The sequence below is a fragment of the Heptranchias perlo genome, chromosome 2, assembly GCF_035084215.1.
Source record: "Heptranchias perlo isolate sHepPer1 chromosome 2, sHepPer1.hap1, whole genome shotgun sequence".
NCBI lineage: Eukaryota > Metazoa > Chordata > Chondrichthyes > Hexanchiformes > Hexanchidae > Heptranchias > Heptranchias perlo.
Window position 1 is genome coordinate 115,968,672 of NC_090326.1, and position 17,399 is coordinate 115,986,070.

Consider the following 17,399-nt stretch of genomic DNA (forward strand, 5'->3'; position numbering starts at 1 on the left):
CCACTACATCTGCTGCAGCCACAGGTGATGCACCCCGTAGAAATATTCGGAAGTGAAAGGCAAAGATTTTGTGTGCACGAAGGGTATGCACAAGGGTGTTTGACAGACTGTCATGTTTTTCATTTATATTTGCTTTTTGTTAAAGTCACATTAAATATTATTATTGTCACCACTACTGCCACGTCTTGCCCATTCTTGACTGGCTTTTGTGATAGGCCCTTTCATGAGGTTCACCATGAATGGTGTCACTTGATGCCACCCATTGGGTCACTCTACAGTGGGTGTATGTGTAGTTGCAGGACTGTTTTGTGCAGGGAGGGGTGGGGGGGGCGGTGGGTGGGGGCTGGGGTGGGCACTGCTCTATCCAGGTGGTGTGAGGACTGGACTCTTCACACTTTCTGATGTTAGGTGAATCGTTCACCTATCAGTGACTCCCAGGCCTCACGAGCTGCTGCTCTGCCCATGGGTTCCTCCTCCTGCTCCTCCGCCTCCTCTTCCTCAATGTGGATGGCAGATGTGGATGGGGCCTCCTCAAACGGCACCCCTCTCTGTTGTGCCATGTTGTGTAGGGCACAACACACGACTATAATGTGTCCCATTCTGTCTGGTGCATATTGAATCGTTCCCCTAGAACGATCAAGGCACCTAAATTGCATCTTAAGCAGCTGTATAGCATGCTCAATTGAAGACCTGGTGGCAATGTGGCTGTCGTTATATCAATGCTGTTGTTCATTGATGGGGTTCCTCAGAGATATCATGAGCCGCGTGTGCAGGGTTCTCGGTGCGTGGAAGAGGGGCAGGATGTTGGATTCCCTGAGGATGAAGGAATCGTGGCAGCTGCCATGGAATCTGGGGCACACATGAAGGAATCTTTTGCTGTGGTCACAAACAAGCTGAGTGTTGATGGAGTGATACCCCTTCCTGTTGATGAACAGTCCTGGCTCATGTGGAGGTGCTCGTATCGCTTTATGGATGCAATGGATGGCACCCTGCACCTGTGGGAAGCCAGCCACAGAGTGGAATCCCACTGCCCTCTCCATCTGGCTGAGGTCATCCATGGGGAAGTTGACGTACTGCGAGGCCCTGCAAAACAAGCCGTCAGTGACCTGCCTTATGCATTTGTGTGCAGACGACTGAGAGACCCCGGCACTGTCCCTGGTGGCACCCTGGAATGATCCGGACGCAAAGAAGTTGAGAGCAGTGGTGACTTTGACAGCAACAGGTAATGAGATGCTACTTGGCCCAGCCGGGAGCAGCTCGGCATGAAGGAGGCTGCAGGTGTCTGCGACTACCTAGTGACTGACTCTTACCCTCCATAGGCACTGCTCCTCAGAGAGGTCCAGGAAGCTGAGCCTCGGTCTGTGGACCCTGTGGCGAGGGTAGTGCCTCCTGCGACGTCGCTCTCTCTGCTGTTGCCCTCTGTGCTTTTGTGCAGGTGCCTGTGGTGCAGCACTGTGTTGTGGAGCTCCAACTGGCGGAGGTGGATGCCGTGCTTGGCAAGGCTGGTGATATTGCTCGTCCTCGGATGTAGTGGTGAATGCGGCCATGGTGCCCCCCCCATCCTGACGGTGTGAGTTTGAGGGGGTCTGCAACATGATTAAATATGTTTGAACAGAAGAATTCTGTTCAAACAGAAGAATTTTCAGTGAAAACACAAAGATCTTGCAGCCAAAACTTTGTCTGAAATAACAGAGTGCTCTGCTGCAATAAGTGACATTGTCTCTCCATCTGTGAAAGAAGCGTTTGAATGTTCTACTGGCTGCTGGTTGAAACACGTCTGATGCAACATGGAGTGTTTCCCACAGCACAGGAAACACGCTGAGGATGCTTCAAAATCGCACCCCTGCCTCAATGTGGAGAATCTCCCCGATTTTCAGAGCCCCCCGCCCCCAACACACCCGCAATTTCCCGGGAAAATTGAGCCCAATGAGTCTGCAAAGGGATATAGACAGGTTAAGTGAGTGGGCAAGAAGGTGGCAGATGGAGTATAATGTGGGGAAACGTGAGGTTATTCACTTTGGTAGGAAGAATAGAAAATCACAATATTTTTTAAATGCTGAGTAACTATTAAGTGTTGGTGTTCAGAGAGAGTTGAGTGTCCTCGTAGAAGAAACACAAAAAGTTAGCATGCAGGTGCAGCAACCAACTAGGAAAGCAAATGGAATGTTGGCCTTTATTGCAAGGGGGTTGGAGTACAAAAGTAAGGAAGTCTTACTACAATTGTACAGGGCTTTGGTGAGACCTCACCTGAAGTACTGTGTACAGTTTTGGTCTCCTTATCTAAGGAAGGATATACTTGCCTTAGAGGCAGCTAAGATTCACTAGATTAATTCCTGGAATGAGAGTGTTGTCCTATGAGGCAAGGTTGAGTAGAATGGGCCTATACTGTCTGGAGTTTAGAAGAATGAGAGGTGATCTAATTGAAACATATAAGATTCTGAGGGGGCTTGACAGGGTAGATGCTGAGAGGTTGTTTCCCATGGCTGGAGAGTCTAGAACTGGAGAGCAGAGTCGCAGGATAAGGGCATTTAAGACTGAGATGAGGAGGAATTTCTTTACTCAGAGGGTTGTGAATCTTTGGAATTCTCTCTCCCAGAGGGCTGTGGATGCTGAGTCGTTGAATATATTTAAGGCAGAGATGGATAGATTTCTGACTCCAGGGGAATCAAGGGATACGGGGATTGGGCAGGAAAGTGGAGCTGAGGTTGAAGACCAGCCACGATCTGATTGAATGGCGGAGCAGGCTCGAGGGGCCATGTGGCCTACTCCTTCTATTTCTAATGTTCTAATGTTCTTGTGACATTCTTTTTTATGACACTTAAAAATGTGACGCCTCAAGTTTGATGCCTGAAGTGTGACTGATCCAAAACTTTTATATATACATAGATTTTTTGAAATACTATGGCATTCAGCACAGAGATTGGCACCATGGAATGATGTATATGTTTGTTGATATGTTTCCCCACACAGTGGAAGTTGCATGTTTCCCCTCAGGAGTGACAATTTGAGGGTGAGATATTCCGGCTGCCTTTATAAACGTAGTAGTGGCCAGTTAAAGAGTAGAACTATCAAAGGCTGAAAGCAGGTTTCCCACTTGCCCTCTCCTCTGTGATGGGAAATACTGCAGGAATAGAATTACTTCAATTAGAATGAGAATAAGTGGGAAGCAAAGTAGAGATAAGGGTACTGTGAGAATAAAAATAGAGAAAAGTAGAAAACTTTCATTCATTGTTGCTTATATAGATTTTCATAGGCACAGACACGATGGGCTGAATGGCCTCCATCTGCAGCTGAGGCAGCGGAGCGGAGTAGAGGGAGTCGTCCATAAAAAGGCGGGAGTCGGAGGCCCAAGAGGAGAGGGAGCCGTCCATAAAAAGGCGGGAGTCGGAGGCCCGAGAGCAGCTGAGGCGGCGGAGGGGAGGGGAGGAGAGGGAGCCGTCCATAAAAAGGCGGGAGTTGGAGGCCCGAGAGGCGGGGGAGGGGAGGGGAGGGGAGGGCAGGGCAGGGGAGGAGAGGGGAGGAGAGGGGAGGAGAGGGGAGGGGAGAGGCGGCGGAGGGGAGGGGAGGGGAGGGGAGAGGCGGCGGAGGGGAGGGGAGGGGAGGGGAGGGAGCCGTCCATATAAAGGCGGGAGTCGGAGGCCCTAGAGGCGGTGGAGGGGAGGGGAGGGGAGGAGAGGGGAGGGGAGAGGCGGCGGAGGGGAGGGGAGGGGAGAGACGGCGGAGGGGAGGGGAGGGAGCCGTCCATAAAAAGGCGGGAGTCGGAGGCCCGAGAGGCGGTGGAGGGGAGGGGAGGGGCGGCGGAGGGGAGGGGAGGGAGCCGTCCATATAAAGGCGGGAGTCGGAGGCCCTAGAGGCGGTGGAGGGGAGGGGAGGGGAGGGGCGGCGGAGGGGAGGGGAGGGGCGGCGGAGGGGAGGGGAGGGAGCCGTCCATATAAAGGCGGGAGTCTGAGGCCCTAGAGGCGGCGGAGGGGAGGGGAGGAGAGGGGAGGGGAGGAGAGGAGAGGGGAGGGGAGGGGAGGAGAGGGGAGGGGAGGGGAGGGAGCCGTCCATATAAAGGCGGGAGTCGGAGGCCCGAGAGGCGGCGGAGGGGAGGGGAGGAGAGGGGAGGGGAGGAGAGGGGAGGGGAGGAGAGGGGAGGGGAGGGGAGGAGAGGGGAGGGGAGGAGAGGGGAGGGGAGGGGAGGGGAGGAGAGGGGAGGGGAGGAGAGGAGAGGGGAGGGGAGGGGAGGAGAGGGGAGGGGAGGGGAGGGAGCCGTCCATATAAAGGCGGGAGTCTGAGGCCCTAGGGGAGGGGAGGAGAGGGGAGGGGAGGAGAGGAGAGGGGAGGGGAGGGGAGGAGAGGGGAGGGGAGGGGAGGGAGCCGTCCATATAAAGGCAGGAGTCGGAGCGCGAGTGGCGGCGGAGAGAGAAAAAAAACCCAAAGTGATGTCAGCACAAGGGAAGGAGCTGATTGGTGAGTGTTTTTTGTAAGTCTTTAGTTTATATTCAGTTTAGTTTATTTAATAATATAATAAATCGAGGCATGGAAGAGCACCTCACTCCCCTGGAGTGCACATCTTGTGCCATGTGGGAACTCCAGGTCACTTCCCGTGTCCTACAGGTGCTGGAAGTGTCGTTAGCTGGAGGAGCTCGAGCTCCGGGTTTTGGAGTTTGAGCAGCAGCTGACGTCACTGCAGCGCATCCATGAGGCTGAGAGTTTATGGATAGCACGTTTCAGGAGGTGGTCACTCCTCAGTTTAAGAGAATGCAGGCGAAGAGGGACTGGGTGACCGCCAGACAGACAAGGAGGACCAGGCAGGTAGTGCAGGAGTCCCCTGTTGGTATCTCGTTCTCTAGCATTTCTGAATACTGGTGAGGGAGAGAGTTATCCTGGGGAGTGCAGCCAGAGCCAAGACTATAGCACCATGGGTGGCTCAGCTGTACAGAGGGGGGGAGGAGAAAGGTCAAGAGAGCAATAGTGATAGGGGATTCTATAGTTAGGGGAGCATACATGTGTTTCTGCGGCCGCAGACGTGATTCCAGGATGGTATGTTGCCTCCCTGGTGCCAGGGTTACTGAGCAACTGCAGAACGTTCTAGAGGGGGAGGGTGAACAGCCAGAAGTCGTGGTCCATATCGGTACCAACGACATAGGTAGAAAGAGGGATGAGGTCCTGCAGGCAGATTTTAAGGAGTTAGGAAAGAGATTAAGAAGCAGGACCTCAAAGGTAATAATCTCTGGATTACTCCCGGTGCCACGCGCTAGTGAGTATAGAAATAGGAGGATAGAGCAGATGAGCTGGGAACAATGTCCTCACTGAGAGGTTCGCTAGTGCTTAAGGCGGGTGTTTAAACTAATTTGGCAGAGGGATGGGCACCAGGATGCAGCATTAGAAAGGAGAAACAAGATGCACAAAGGATTGGGAGAGAAAGATAGCACTAGAGCAAGAAATAGTACGGTAGTAGATGGGACCGGACTAGGAGAGAATACAAGAAAGTCTAATACTGGTTTACAGTGCACGTGTGTAAACGCACAAAGCATGGTAAAGAAGGTTGGTGAGCTGCAGGCGCAATTAGCCACATGGGAATATGATGTTGTGGCGATAATGGAGACCTGACTCAAAAAAGGGCAGGATTGGGTACTAAATATTCCTGGATACAAGATGTTCAGGAAAGATAGGGAAGGGAAGAAAGGAGGGGCAGTATTGATTAAGGAGAATATTGCAGTGCTGGAGAGAGAGGATGTCCTGGAGGGATCAAGGACAGAATCTATTTGGTTAGAGTTAAGAAACAATAGAGGTGCCATTACACTACTGGGTGTATTCTATAGGCCACCAACTACTGGGCAGGATATAGAGGAGCAAATTTGCAGGGAAATTACAGAGAGTTGCAAAAGCCATAGAGTAGTGATAACGGGGGACTTCAACTATCCTAATATAGACTGGGATAGTAATAATATAAGAGGCACAGAGTGGGAGGAATTTTTGAAATTTGTTCAGGAGAACTTTCTTAACCAGTACATTTCCAGCCCAACGAGGAAGGAGGCATTGCTGGACTTGGTTCTGGGGAATGAGGCGGGCCAAGTGGATCAGGTGTCAGTGGGGGAACGTTTAGGGAACAGTGATCATAGTATCATAAACTTTAGAATAGCTATGGAAAAGGACATGGACCACTCTAAAGTAAAAATAGTCAATTGGAGGCGGGCCAATTTCAATGGGATGAGAACGGATCTGGCCCAGGTAAATTGGAATCAAAGATTGGCAGGTAAAACTGTAATTGAACGATGGGCGGCCTTTAAGGAGGAGATGCTTCCATTAGGGTCTAGGTACATTCCCATGAGGGAGAAAGGTAGGGCAATTAAAGCCAGAGCTCCCTGGATGACAAAAGAGATGGAGAGTAAGATGAAGCAGAAAAAAGGGGCGTATGACAGATGTCAGGTTGATAACACAAGTGAGAACCAGGCTGAATATAGAAAGTTCAGAGGGAAAGTGAAAAAGGAAATAAGAGGGGCAAAGAGAGAGTATGAGGATAGACTGGCGGCCAACAAAAAAGGGAATCCAAAAGTCTTCTACAGGCATGTAAACAATAAACGGACAGCATGATGAGGGGTGGGGCTGATCAGGAACCATAAAGAAGATCTACTCATGGAGGCAGAGGACATGGCCGAGGTACTAAATGAGTACTTTGCATCTGTCTTTACCAAGGAAGAAGAAGCTGCCAGAGTCTCAGTAAAGGAAGATATAGTTGAGATACTGGATGAGCTAAAAATTGATAAAGAGGAGGTACTTGAAAGGCTAGCGGTACTTAAAGTAGATAAGTCACCCGGTCCGGATGGGATGCATCCCAGGTTGCTGAGGGAAGTAAGGGTGGAAATTGCGGAGGTACTGGCCATAATGTTCCAAACATCCTTAGATACGGGGGTGGTGCCAGAGGACTGGAGAATTGCAAATGTTACACTCTTGTTCAAAAAAGGGTGTAAGGATAAACCCAGCAACTACAGGCCAGTTAGTTTAACCTCAGTGGTGGGGACACTTTTAGAAACGATAACCCAGGACAGAATTAGCAATCACTTGGACAAGTGTGGATTGATTAGGGAAAGCCAGCACGGAATTGTTAATGGCAAATCGTGTTTAACTAACTTGATAGTGTTTTTTTGATGAGGTAACAGAGAGGGTTGATGAGGGCAATGTGGTTGATGTGGTGTAAATGGACTTTCAAAAGGCATTTGATAAAATGCTGCATAATAGGCTTGTCATCAAGATTGAAGCCCATGGAATAAAGGGGGCGGTAGCAGCATGGATACAAAGTTGGCTAAGTAACAGGAATCAGAGAGTAGTGGTGAACAGTTGTTTTTCGGATTGGAGGGAGGTGCACAGTGGTGTTCCCCAGGGGTAAGTGCTGGGGCCACTGCTTTTCTTGATATATATTAATGACTTGGACTTGGGTGTACAGGGCACAATTTCCAAATTTGCAGATGACACAAAACTTGGAAGGGTAGTGAACATCGAAGAGATAGTGATAGACTTCAAGAGGATATAGATGGGCCAGTGGAATGGGCGGACACGTGACTGATGAAATTTAATGCAGAAAAATGCGAAGTGATACATTTCGGTCGGAAGAATGAGGAGAGGCAATAAAAACTAGAGGGCACAACTCTAAAAGGGGTACAGGAACAGAGAGATCTGGGGGTACATGTGCACAAATTGTTGAAAGTGGCAGGGCAGTTTGAGAAAGCGGTTAAAAAAGCATACAGGATATTGGGCTTTATAAATAGACGCATAGAGTATAAAAGCAAGGAAGTCATGATGAACCTTTATAAAACACTGGTTTTTTTTTATTCGTTCACGGGATATGGGCGTCGCTGGCAAGGCCAGCATTTATTGCCCATCCCTAATTGCCCTTGAGAAGGTGGTGGTGAGCCGCCTTCTTGAACCGCTGCAGTCCGTGTGGTGACGGTTCTCCCACAATGCTGTTAGGAAGGGAGTTCCAGAATTTTGACCCAGCGACAATGAAGGAACGGCGATATATTTCCAAGTCGGGATGGTGTGTGACTTGGAGGGGAACGTGCAGGTGGTGTTGTTCCCATGTGCCTGCTGTTCTTGTCCTTCTAGGTGGTAGAGGTCGCGGGTTTTGGAGGTGCTGTCGAAGAAGGCTTGGCGAGTTGCTGCAGTGCATCCTGTGGATGGTACACACTGCAGCCACAATGCGCCGGTGGTGAAGGGAGTGAATATTTAGGGTGGTGGATGGGGTGCCAATCAAGTGGGCTGCTTTATCTTGGATGGTGTTGAGCTTCTTGAGTGTTGTTGGAGCTGCACTCATCCAGGCAAGTGGAGAGTATTCCATCACACTCCTGACTTGTGCCTTGTAGATGGTGGAAAGGCTTTGGGGAGTCAGGAGGTGAATCACTCACCGCAGAATACCCAGCCTCTGACTGGAGTATTGTGTCCAGTTCTGGGCACTGCACTTTAGGAAGGATGTGAAGGCCTTAGAGGTGCAGAAAGGATTTACTAGAAAGATTTCAGAGATGAGGGTCTTTAGTTACGTGGATAGACTGGAGAAGCTGATGTTGTTCTCCTTAGAGCAGAGAAGGTTGAGAGGAGATTTGATAGAAGTGTTCAAAATCATGAAGGGTCTAGACAGAGTAGATAGAGAGAAACTGTTCCCATTGGCGGAAGGGTCAAGAACCAGAGGACATCGATTTAAGGTGATTAACAAAAGGACCAAAGGTGACATGAGGGAAAACTTTTTTACGCAGCGAGTGGATCTGGAATGTACTGCTGCGGGGGTGGTGGAGGCAGATTCAATCATGGTTTCGAAAGCGAACTGGATAAGAACTTGAAAGTAAAAAATTTGCAGGGCTATGGGGATAGGGCGCGAGAGTGGGACTAGCTGGATTGCACTTGCATAGAACTGGCATGGACTCGATGGGCCGAATGGCTCCTTCCTTGCCTTTCTATGATTCTACGATTTTATGCCATCAATTTCTATGATTCATTTTCAAATCTTTAAAAAAAAGATAACTTTTAAATCAAAGGTCAAGAACACAAACACCTCAGGTTATATAAACATACAGAGAATGATTGATGGTTTGTTCTCCTTCATCTCACACAGAAGTGGTTAAACTGTGCTACAGAGCTGCACAGGTCTGGAAGACCCTGAGTTTGATCTCTGAATCACACCTGGGGTTATGCTGGGAATCTTCAGTACTCTTGGGTTCAAGAGAGGGAAAACTGCAAGCTCCTGATCACTATCCAGTGAGTTCTGCTCGACTGTTCATATATGTGGGCATCTGGTAAGGACTTGATCAAGCACAGCTGCGCTGATAGCCAAGGTGGAATAATCTGTCAAAACTTACTGTTCAGATTCATATGTGAACAACCACTTAGGCAAGGTGCTGGGCATAATGCTCCAAATTAAGTCACTCTTATAGGATAAAGGAGAAGCGAGAAAACTGAGTGGGGGATATTGTTCAAATTCTGTGTCTTTAAGCGAATACTATAATATTCTTCAATTAGCAGAATTAATAGACCATTGCATCTTGTGCATTTGTTGCTGTGTTTGTTACCTATAGTGGGATACCCCACCTAGTGGTTTTATAGAGAACTCACGAGACTTTGCAAGTCATTTTAGGTTTTCATTATATTTTCAAGAGTTTACATTCAGATATACATATAACTTATGAAGCCATTGTGCATGTCATTTATGTGCTGCTTGCAAGAGGAGCACATTATGTTAAGGTTTCTTGGCATGGCTGAACTGGAAGCAATGCAGGTTTTAGGGCTGATAAGTTCAGTTGTTCTTGGTCTCAGGTTCAGCTGAATCAGAAACAAGGGATTCTTGCTTCCTGGTGGTCCTCAGTTGAATCCAATGTTCTCACCTGTCTATGAGTGAATCACTTTCTCCGCTTGGGAGGTATTTTGAATTGCGCCAGCTGAACCTCCAAGAACAGCCTTAGACTGCTTGAGGTTTCTCCAGTTTCGGAGAAACATCAAGCAGTTTGGAGGGCACATCTCAATCATTCACCTTCACATGTCCTCTTCTTTTCTTTTCTTTCTCACCAACTTTTTTGACAATTTTTTCCCTTACCTTCCTCTCCCAAAGGCAAAGGCCTGGAAATTCCTAGGTCCCCAAAGCAGCAGCAGAAGTGTGGCGGGCAAAAACATATGCCCACAGAAATCAGAGGAGGTTGCCCCTGTCAGAAAACCCAAGGTCAGCTAACTTCAGTAATTCTGGCAGGACAAGGGGGTGGGGGCTTCAGGTGGCTAAGTACACAGTGGGGGAGGGGGAGCAGAAAATTCGGGAAGGGGACATAGCAAGGGCACAACTTGCATATTTAAGGGGATGCATGCAGTTGAAAAGTTCTTGGAAGAGGGAGTGAACTGGCTGGTGCAACAGAAGGGAAAAGATGAGCATTTAACTTATCTGAGACTCATGTGAAAGTGCTTCTGTCACAATTTAGAGAAAGGGATGAAGCAATTGTTGCAATATTAGGGAAAAAGCCAGCACGGGCCAAATGGAAGGAGGTCACTGTGGGTGAGTGAGACCTCCATAACCTCAAGGATCCCCTTACGGTGTCAGAAGAAATTTAATGACCTCGCGAGGTCAACAAAGGTAAGTGTGTTTTCAAATGAATAACAGAGCCGATAATTGAATCACCAAGAAGTAAATGGGTATTCCCTAGCACAATGCTTTTTGGGCTATAAATGGCACCATTTTCCTTGTTCCTGGAGCAAAGTTACTTGGCAGCATTCATGTCAATTGTCTCACATCGTATAATGCATGTTAGCACATTGAAGTCTCTCATCCTAAATCCCTGCTCCTATAAACCTGCCATTACTACATATTCTGACAGATTGTGGCTGCAGGATTTGGAAACTGCAACGTCATGCATTCCTCGTGCAGGAGAAGACGGAGCACAAGCAATCTCAGTTCAATAGTGTCTCTTTAACCAAATATTTCCCCTTTTAATTAGTGGCACACTTTCTCAAAGATGGGAATATAGGATGGCTGATGTCATCTAGTTCTAACTCCATTATTTGCACGTGGCTGCCAATTGTAGAATGGGCACTTCTTCAGTGCACCCCAAGACTCAACGGAATTTATGCCGGCACACTGGTGCAGTGTGAGCCCTGGTGTACGTTGGTGCCATCAAATATTCCTGGCGCTATAAAGGTGTAACTGCTGACATACGTCCTCCCACAAACCAGGAACTTTGGGATCACAGATTCTAACCAAGGCTAGGGTTACACGTACACTGGTCACACTCTGGTGTGTCACCTTAGTTACCATTATTTTTGTGAAACTTTACAATGTGTTTTGACAGACTATTCAATCACTCTCTTCCACAAACGGCAATTGATACTAGCTCAATTGCTAAATTTAAATCTGAGATAGATAGCTTTTTGGCAACCAAAGGTATTAAGGGATCTGGGCCAAAGGCAGGTATATGGAGTTAGATCACAGATCAGCCATGATCTTATCAAATGGCGGAGCAGGCACGAGGGGCTGAATGGCCTACTCCTGTTCCTATGTTCCTATGTTCACTGGCAGCATCACAGGCGACAACAAGTCTATCCTCACCTAACATCCACACATGGATACATAATTCCAGCTGGGACTACTGGATAGATTGTGGCTGCAGGATTTGGATGATTTTCCTCTCCTTAATCCAGGGGTCGTTGATGGTGATCTAATGCTGGAACCCTGTTCTATTTCTCCTCCCTAACACGGGGCACTGAAGTCAATTGTGACACACCTACTATTACCTCAGCTGAGATCAGGTAATTCAGCACAGGCTGGATTGAACCTCAGGCCTCTGTGATCTGTATGACTCAGTTACCCGTAAAGCCATCAGGGGAGCTATTTTCACATGTCTTGATGAAAAGATTAAATTGCTGCGCACTGTCCCAATACAATCAATATGAAATTAGCTCGTATCTAGTTCAAACACAGAATTCCAATATACTGAGCTACTCCTCCTTCACTCCGATTGTATAAAATTGCTGATCAAAGCAGTACTTTTAAATTCAAAATTATGGTCACAGCAGAAATATTCCCTATTTTCCAGTTTTGACTGCTCAGCACAAAAAGCACGATCCAAAGCTGCCAAGTTTCATTTACGACTTGCTGCACCTTATAGGCTAAAATAGTTTTGTGTAGAATATGTTTTGGTAAAATGTTTTCTGCTGTTTAGGTGGTGACTCAATTGTTGAATGAACGATTAAATTGGTTGTGGTAAAACATTTACAAACCAACTATTTTTATCTGAACGTTATAAAAATCCTGACTCAAGAACAGTTTTAGGGATATTAGGGTTCAGACAGGATGTTATTCTCACACAGTCGAGAGGAATAAATAATTTGTGCTTTGGTACTGAATCATAATTTTGAAGGCCTCAATCCCAAGATCCATATAGGCATCTAATTTTAAAACTGTTTCAAGATAATTTGGCATGTCAGATTAAGTCAATTTACTTCAAAAAGAAATGATGCAGTTCAATAAAATGAATATGAGGCAGAGTGCAGCACACGTAATCAGGATTTGACGATTAGTATAACACAGGGCAACAGATTAGGCAACTTTGAAAGATTTGTGTAAATAGTGAATGGTTAAGTATATACGCAACGTGCTATTTATTTATCTAATTTCATTAACCCCTCAGGAAATCAGCAACAAGGAAATCCCATGCTGTGTTATTTACAATTAGAGTAGAATGCGTGACAGTGTAAGGTTACGTGTCTGAACTACAAAAACCCAACATATCAAAAGGCCTTTTGTTTTGACACATTTCATAGAAAAAGTTCATTTGTATTAAAAATATTTTAAGAATCTACTTTTCTATTCAAAGGGGTAAAACACAAGTCTGTAATTTCCAACTGCTCTGACTCACATTCACTGTCATGAAGGTGATATAAAGGCTGCATAGAGGGCCTCTAGGTTGTTATTCTATGTTGTGTGAACATGGTTAGGCAACTCCAAATATTGTGCTCATATCTTCCTAAGGTTCGTAGAAGCATAGTTTAAATTTCAAATTCTCCTTTATTTATAATATCCGCATGTAACCGTAAATAAATTTTCTCTGGTTAGTAACTTTATTTGGCATTTTTTTGGTTGTAGTTTTGTTTTTGATAAATTATTCCTTTCCTCTTTTCTTTATCATCCTCCCTTGCTCATCCCAAGCTAACAGGGTAGACAGACAACCTGTTCCCAGACTTTGGGCCATGTTACTCTATTACTGGCTGCTAAGAGGTACCTGGTTTACACTCAATCCCAGAGGTCCAGCAGTGTAGCGGTTAGGTTACTGGACTAGTAATCCAGAGGCCCAGACTAAGTGGTGTGAGCAGTGGCTCAGTGGGAGCACTCTCACCTCTAAATCAATGAAGGTTGTTGGTTCAAGTCCCACTCCAGGCACTTGAGCACAGGATATAGGCTGATACTCCAGTACAGTACTGAGGGAGTACTGCGCTGATGGACGTGCTATCCTTTGGATGAGATGTTAAACTGAGACACTGTCTGCCCTCTCAGGTGAGTGTAAAAGATCCCATAGTACTATCCTGCTGATTACTGCCTACCGCCCTCCCTCAGCTAATGAATCAGTCCTCCTCCATGTTGAGCATCACTTGGAGGAAGCACTGAGGGTAGCAAGGGCACAGAATTCACTCTGAGTGGAGAACTTCAATGTCCATCACCAAGGGTGGCTCAGTAGCACCACTACTGACCGAGCTGGCCGAGTCCTGAAGGACATAACTGCCAGACTAGGCCTGCGGCAGGTGGTGAATGAACCAACACGAGGGAAAAACATACTTGACCTCGTCCTCACCAATCTATCTGTCCATGACAGTATTGGTAGGAGTGACCACCACACAGTCCTTGTGGAGATGAAGTCCCGTCTTCACACTGAGGACGATATCCAACGTGCTGTGTGACACTACCACTGTGCTAAATGGGATAGATTCAGAACAGATCCAGCAACTCAAAACTGGGCATCCATGAGGCGCTGTGGGCCATCAGCAGCAGAATTGTATTCCAGCACAATCTGTAGCCTGATGGCGCAGCATATTCCTCACTCTACCAACAAGCCAGGGGATCAATCCTGATTCAATGAGGAGTGTAGAAGAGCATGCCAGGACCAGCACCAGGCGTACCTAAAAATGAGGTGCCAACCTGGTGAAGCTACAACTCAGGACTACATGCATGCTAAACAGCAGAAGCAACATGCCATAGGCAGAGCTTCCACACCCAACGGATCAGATCAAAGCTCTGCAGTCCTGCCATATCCAGTCGTGAATGGTGGTGGACAATTAAACAACTAACGGGAGGAGGAGGCTCCGTGAACATCCCCATCCTCAATGATGGCGGAGTCCAGCACATGAGTGCAAAAGACAAGGCTGAAGCGTTTGCAACCACCTTCAGCCGGAAGTGCCGAGTGGATGATCCATCTCGACCTCCTCCCGATATCCCCACCATCACAGAAGCCAATTCGATTCATTCCACGTGATTTTTTTTTGTTATTCGTTCACAGGATGTGGGCGTCGCTGGCGAGGCCAGCATTTATTGCCCATCCCTAATCGCCCTCGAGAAGGTGGTGGTGAGCCGCCTTCTTGAACCGCTGCAGTCCGTGTGGTGAAGGTTCTCCCACAGTGCTGTTAGGAAGGGAGTTCCAGGATTTTGACCCAGCGACAATGAAGGAACGGCGATATATTTCCAAGTCGGGATGGTGTGTGACTTGGAGGGGAAAGTGCAGGTGGTGTTGTTCCCATGTGCCTGCTGCTCTTGTCCTTCTAGGTGGTAGAGGTCGCGGGTTTGGGAGGTGCTGTCGAAGAAGCCTTGGCGAGTTGCTGCAGTGCATCCTGTGGATGGTACACACTGCAGCCACAGTGCGCCGGTGGTGAAGGGAGTGAATGTTTAGGGTGGTGGATGGGGTGCCAATCAAGCGGGCTGCTTTATCTTGGATGGTGTCGAGCTTCTTGAGTATTGTTGGAGCTGCACTCATCCAGGCAAGTGGAGAGTATTCCATCACACTCCTGACTTGTGCCTTGTAGATGGTGGAAAGGCTTTGGGGAGTCAGGAGGTGAGTCACTCGCCGCAGAATACCCAGCCTCTGACCTGCTCTCGTAGCCACAGTATTTATATGGCTGGTCCAGTTAAGTTTCTGGTCAATGGTTACCCCCAGGATGTTGATGGTGGGGGATTCGGCGATGGTAATGCCGTTGAATGTCAAGGGGAGGTGGTTAGACTCTCTCTTGTTGGAGATGGTCATTGCCTGGCACTTATCTGGCGCGAATGTTACTTGCCACTTATGAGCCCAAGCCTGGATGTTGTCCAGGTCTTGCTGCATGCGGACTCGGACTGCTTCATTATTTGAGGGGTTGCGAATGGAACTGAACACTGTGCAGTCATCAGCGAACATCCCCATTTCTGACCTTATGATGGAGGGAAGGTCATTGATGAAGCAGCTGAAGATGGTTGGGCCTAGGACACTGCCCTGAGGAACTCCTGCAGCAATGTCCTGGGGCTGAGATGATTGGCCTCCAACAACCACTACCATCTTCCTTTGTGCTAGGTATGACTCCAGCCACTGGAGAGTTTTCCCCCTGATTCCCATTGACTTCAATTTTACTCGGGCTCCTTGGTGCCACACTCGGTCAAATGCTGCCTTAATGTCAAGGGCAGTCACTCTCACCTCACCTCTGGAATTCAGCTCTTTTGTCCATGTTTGGACCAAGGCTGTAATGAGGTCTGGAGCCGAGTGGTCCTGGCGGAACCCAAACTGAGCATCGGTGAGCAGGTTATTGGTGAGTAAGTGCCGCTTGATAGCTCTGTCGACAACACCTTCCATAACTTTGCTGATGATTGAGAGTAGACTGATGGGGCAGTAGTTGGCCGGATTGGATTTGTCCTGCTTTTTGTGGACAGGACATACCTGGGCACTTTTCCACATTGTCGGGTAGATGCCAGTGTTGTAGCTGTACTGGAACAGCTTGGCGAGAGGCGCAGCTAGTTCTGGAGCACAAGACTTCAGCACTACAGCTGGGATGTTGTCGGGGCCCATGGCCTTTGCTGTATCCCGTGCACTCAGCCGTTTCTTGATATCACGTGGAGTGAATCGAATTGGCGAAGACTGGCTTCCGTGATGGTGGGGATATCGGGAGGAGGCTGAGGTGGATCATCCACTCAGCACTTCTGGCTGAAGATGGTTGCAAACGCTTCAGCCTTGTCTTTTGCACTCATGTGCTGGACTCCGCCATCATTGAGGATGGGGATGTTTGCAGAGCCTCCTCCTCCCGTTAGTTGTTTAATTGTCCACCACCATTCACGACTGAATGTGGCAGGACTGCAGAGCTTTGATCTGATCCGTTGGTTGTGGAATCGCTTAGCTCTGTCTATAGCATGTTGCTTCCGCTGTTTAGCATGCATGTAGTCCTGAGTTGTAGCTTCACCAGGTTGGCACCTCATTTTTAGGTACGCCTGGTGCTGCATCTGGCATGTTCTTCTACACTCCTCATTGAACCAGGGTTGATCCCCTGGCTTGTTGGTTATGGTAGAGTGAGGAATATGCCGGGCCATGAGGTTACAGATTGTGCTGGAATACAATTCTGCTGCTGCTGATGGCCCACAGCGCCTCATGGATGCCCAGTTTTGAGCTGCTAGATCCATTCTGAATCTATCCCATTTAGCACGGTGATATCAAGAAACAGCTGAGTGCACTGGATACAACAAAGGCTATGGGCTCCGACCACATCCCGGCTGTACTGCTGAAGACTTTGATTCACTCCATGTGATATCAGGAAATGGCTGAGTGCACTGCATACAGCAAAGGCTATGGGCCGTGACAACATCCCAGCTGTAGTGCTGAAGACTTGTGCTCCAGAACTAGCCGCGCCTCTAGCCAAGCTGCTACAACAGTGGCATCTACCTGACAATGTGGAAATTGCCCAGGTATGTCCTAACCACAAAAAACAGGACAAATCCAATCCGGCCAATTACCGTCCCATCAGCCTACTCTCAATCATCAGCAAAGTGATGAAAGGTGTCGTTGACAGAGCTATCAAGCGGCACTTACTCACGAATAACCTGCTCACCAATGCTCAGTTTGGGTTCCGCCATGACCACTTAGCTCCAGACCTTATTACAGGTTTGGTTCAAACATGGAGAAAAGAGCTGAATTCCAGAGGTGAGGTGAGAGTGACTGCCCTTGACATCAAGGCAGCATTTGACCGAGTGTGGCACCAAGAAGCCCTAGTAAAATTGAAGTCAATGGGAATCATTCAACGGCATTACCATCGCCGAATCCCCCACCATCAACATCCTGAGGGTCACCATTGACCAGAAACTTAACTGGACCAGCCACATAAATACTGTGGCTGCAAGAGCAGGTCAGAGGCTGGGCATTCTGTGGCGACTGACTCACCTCCTGACTCCC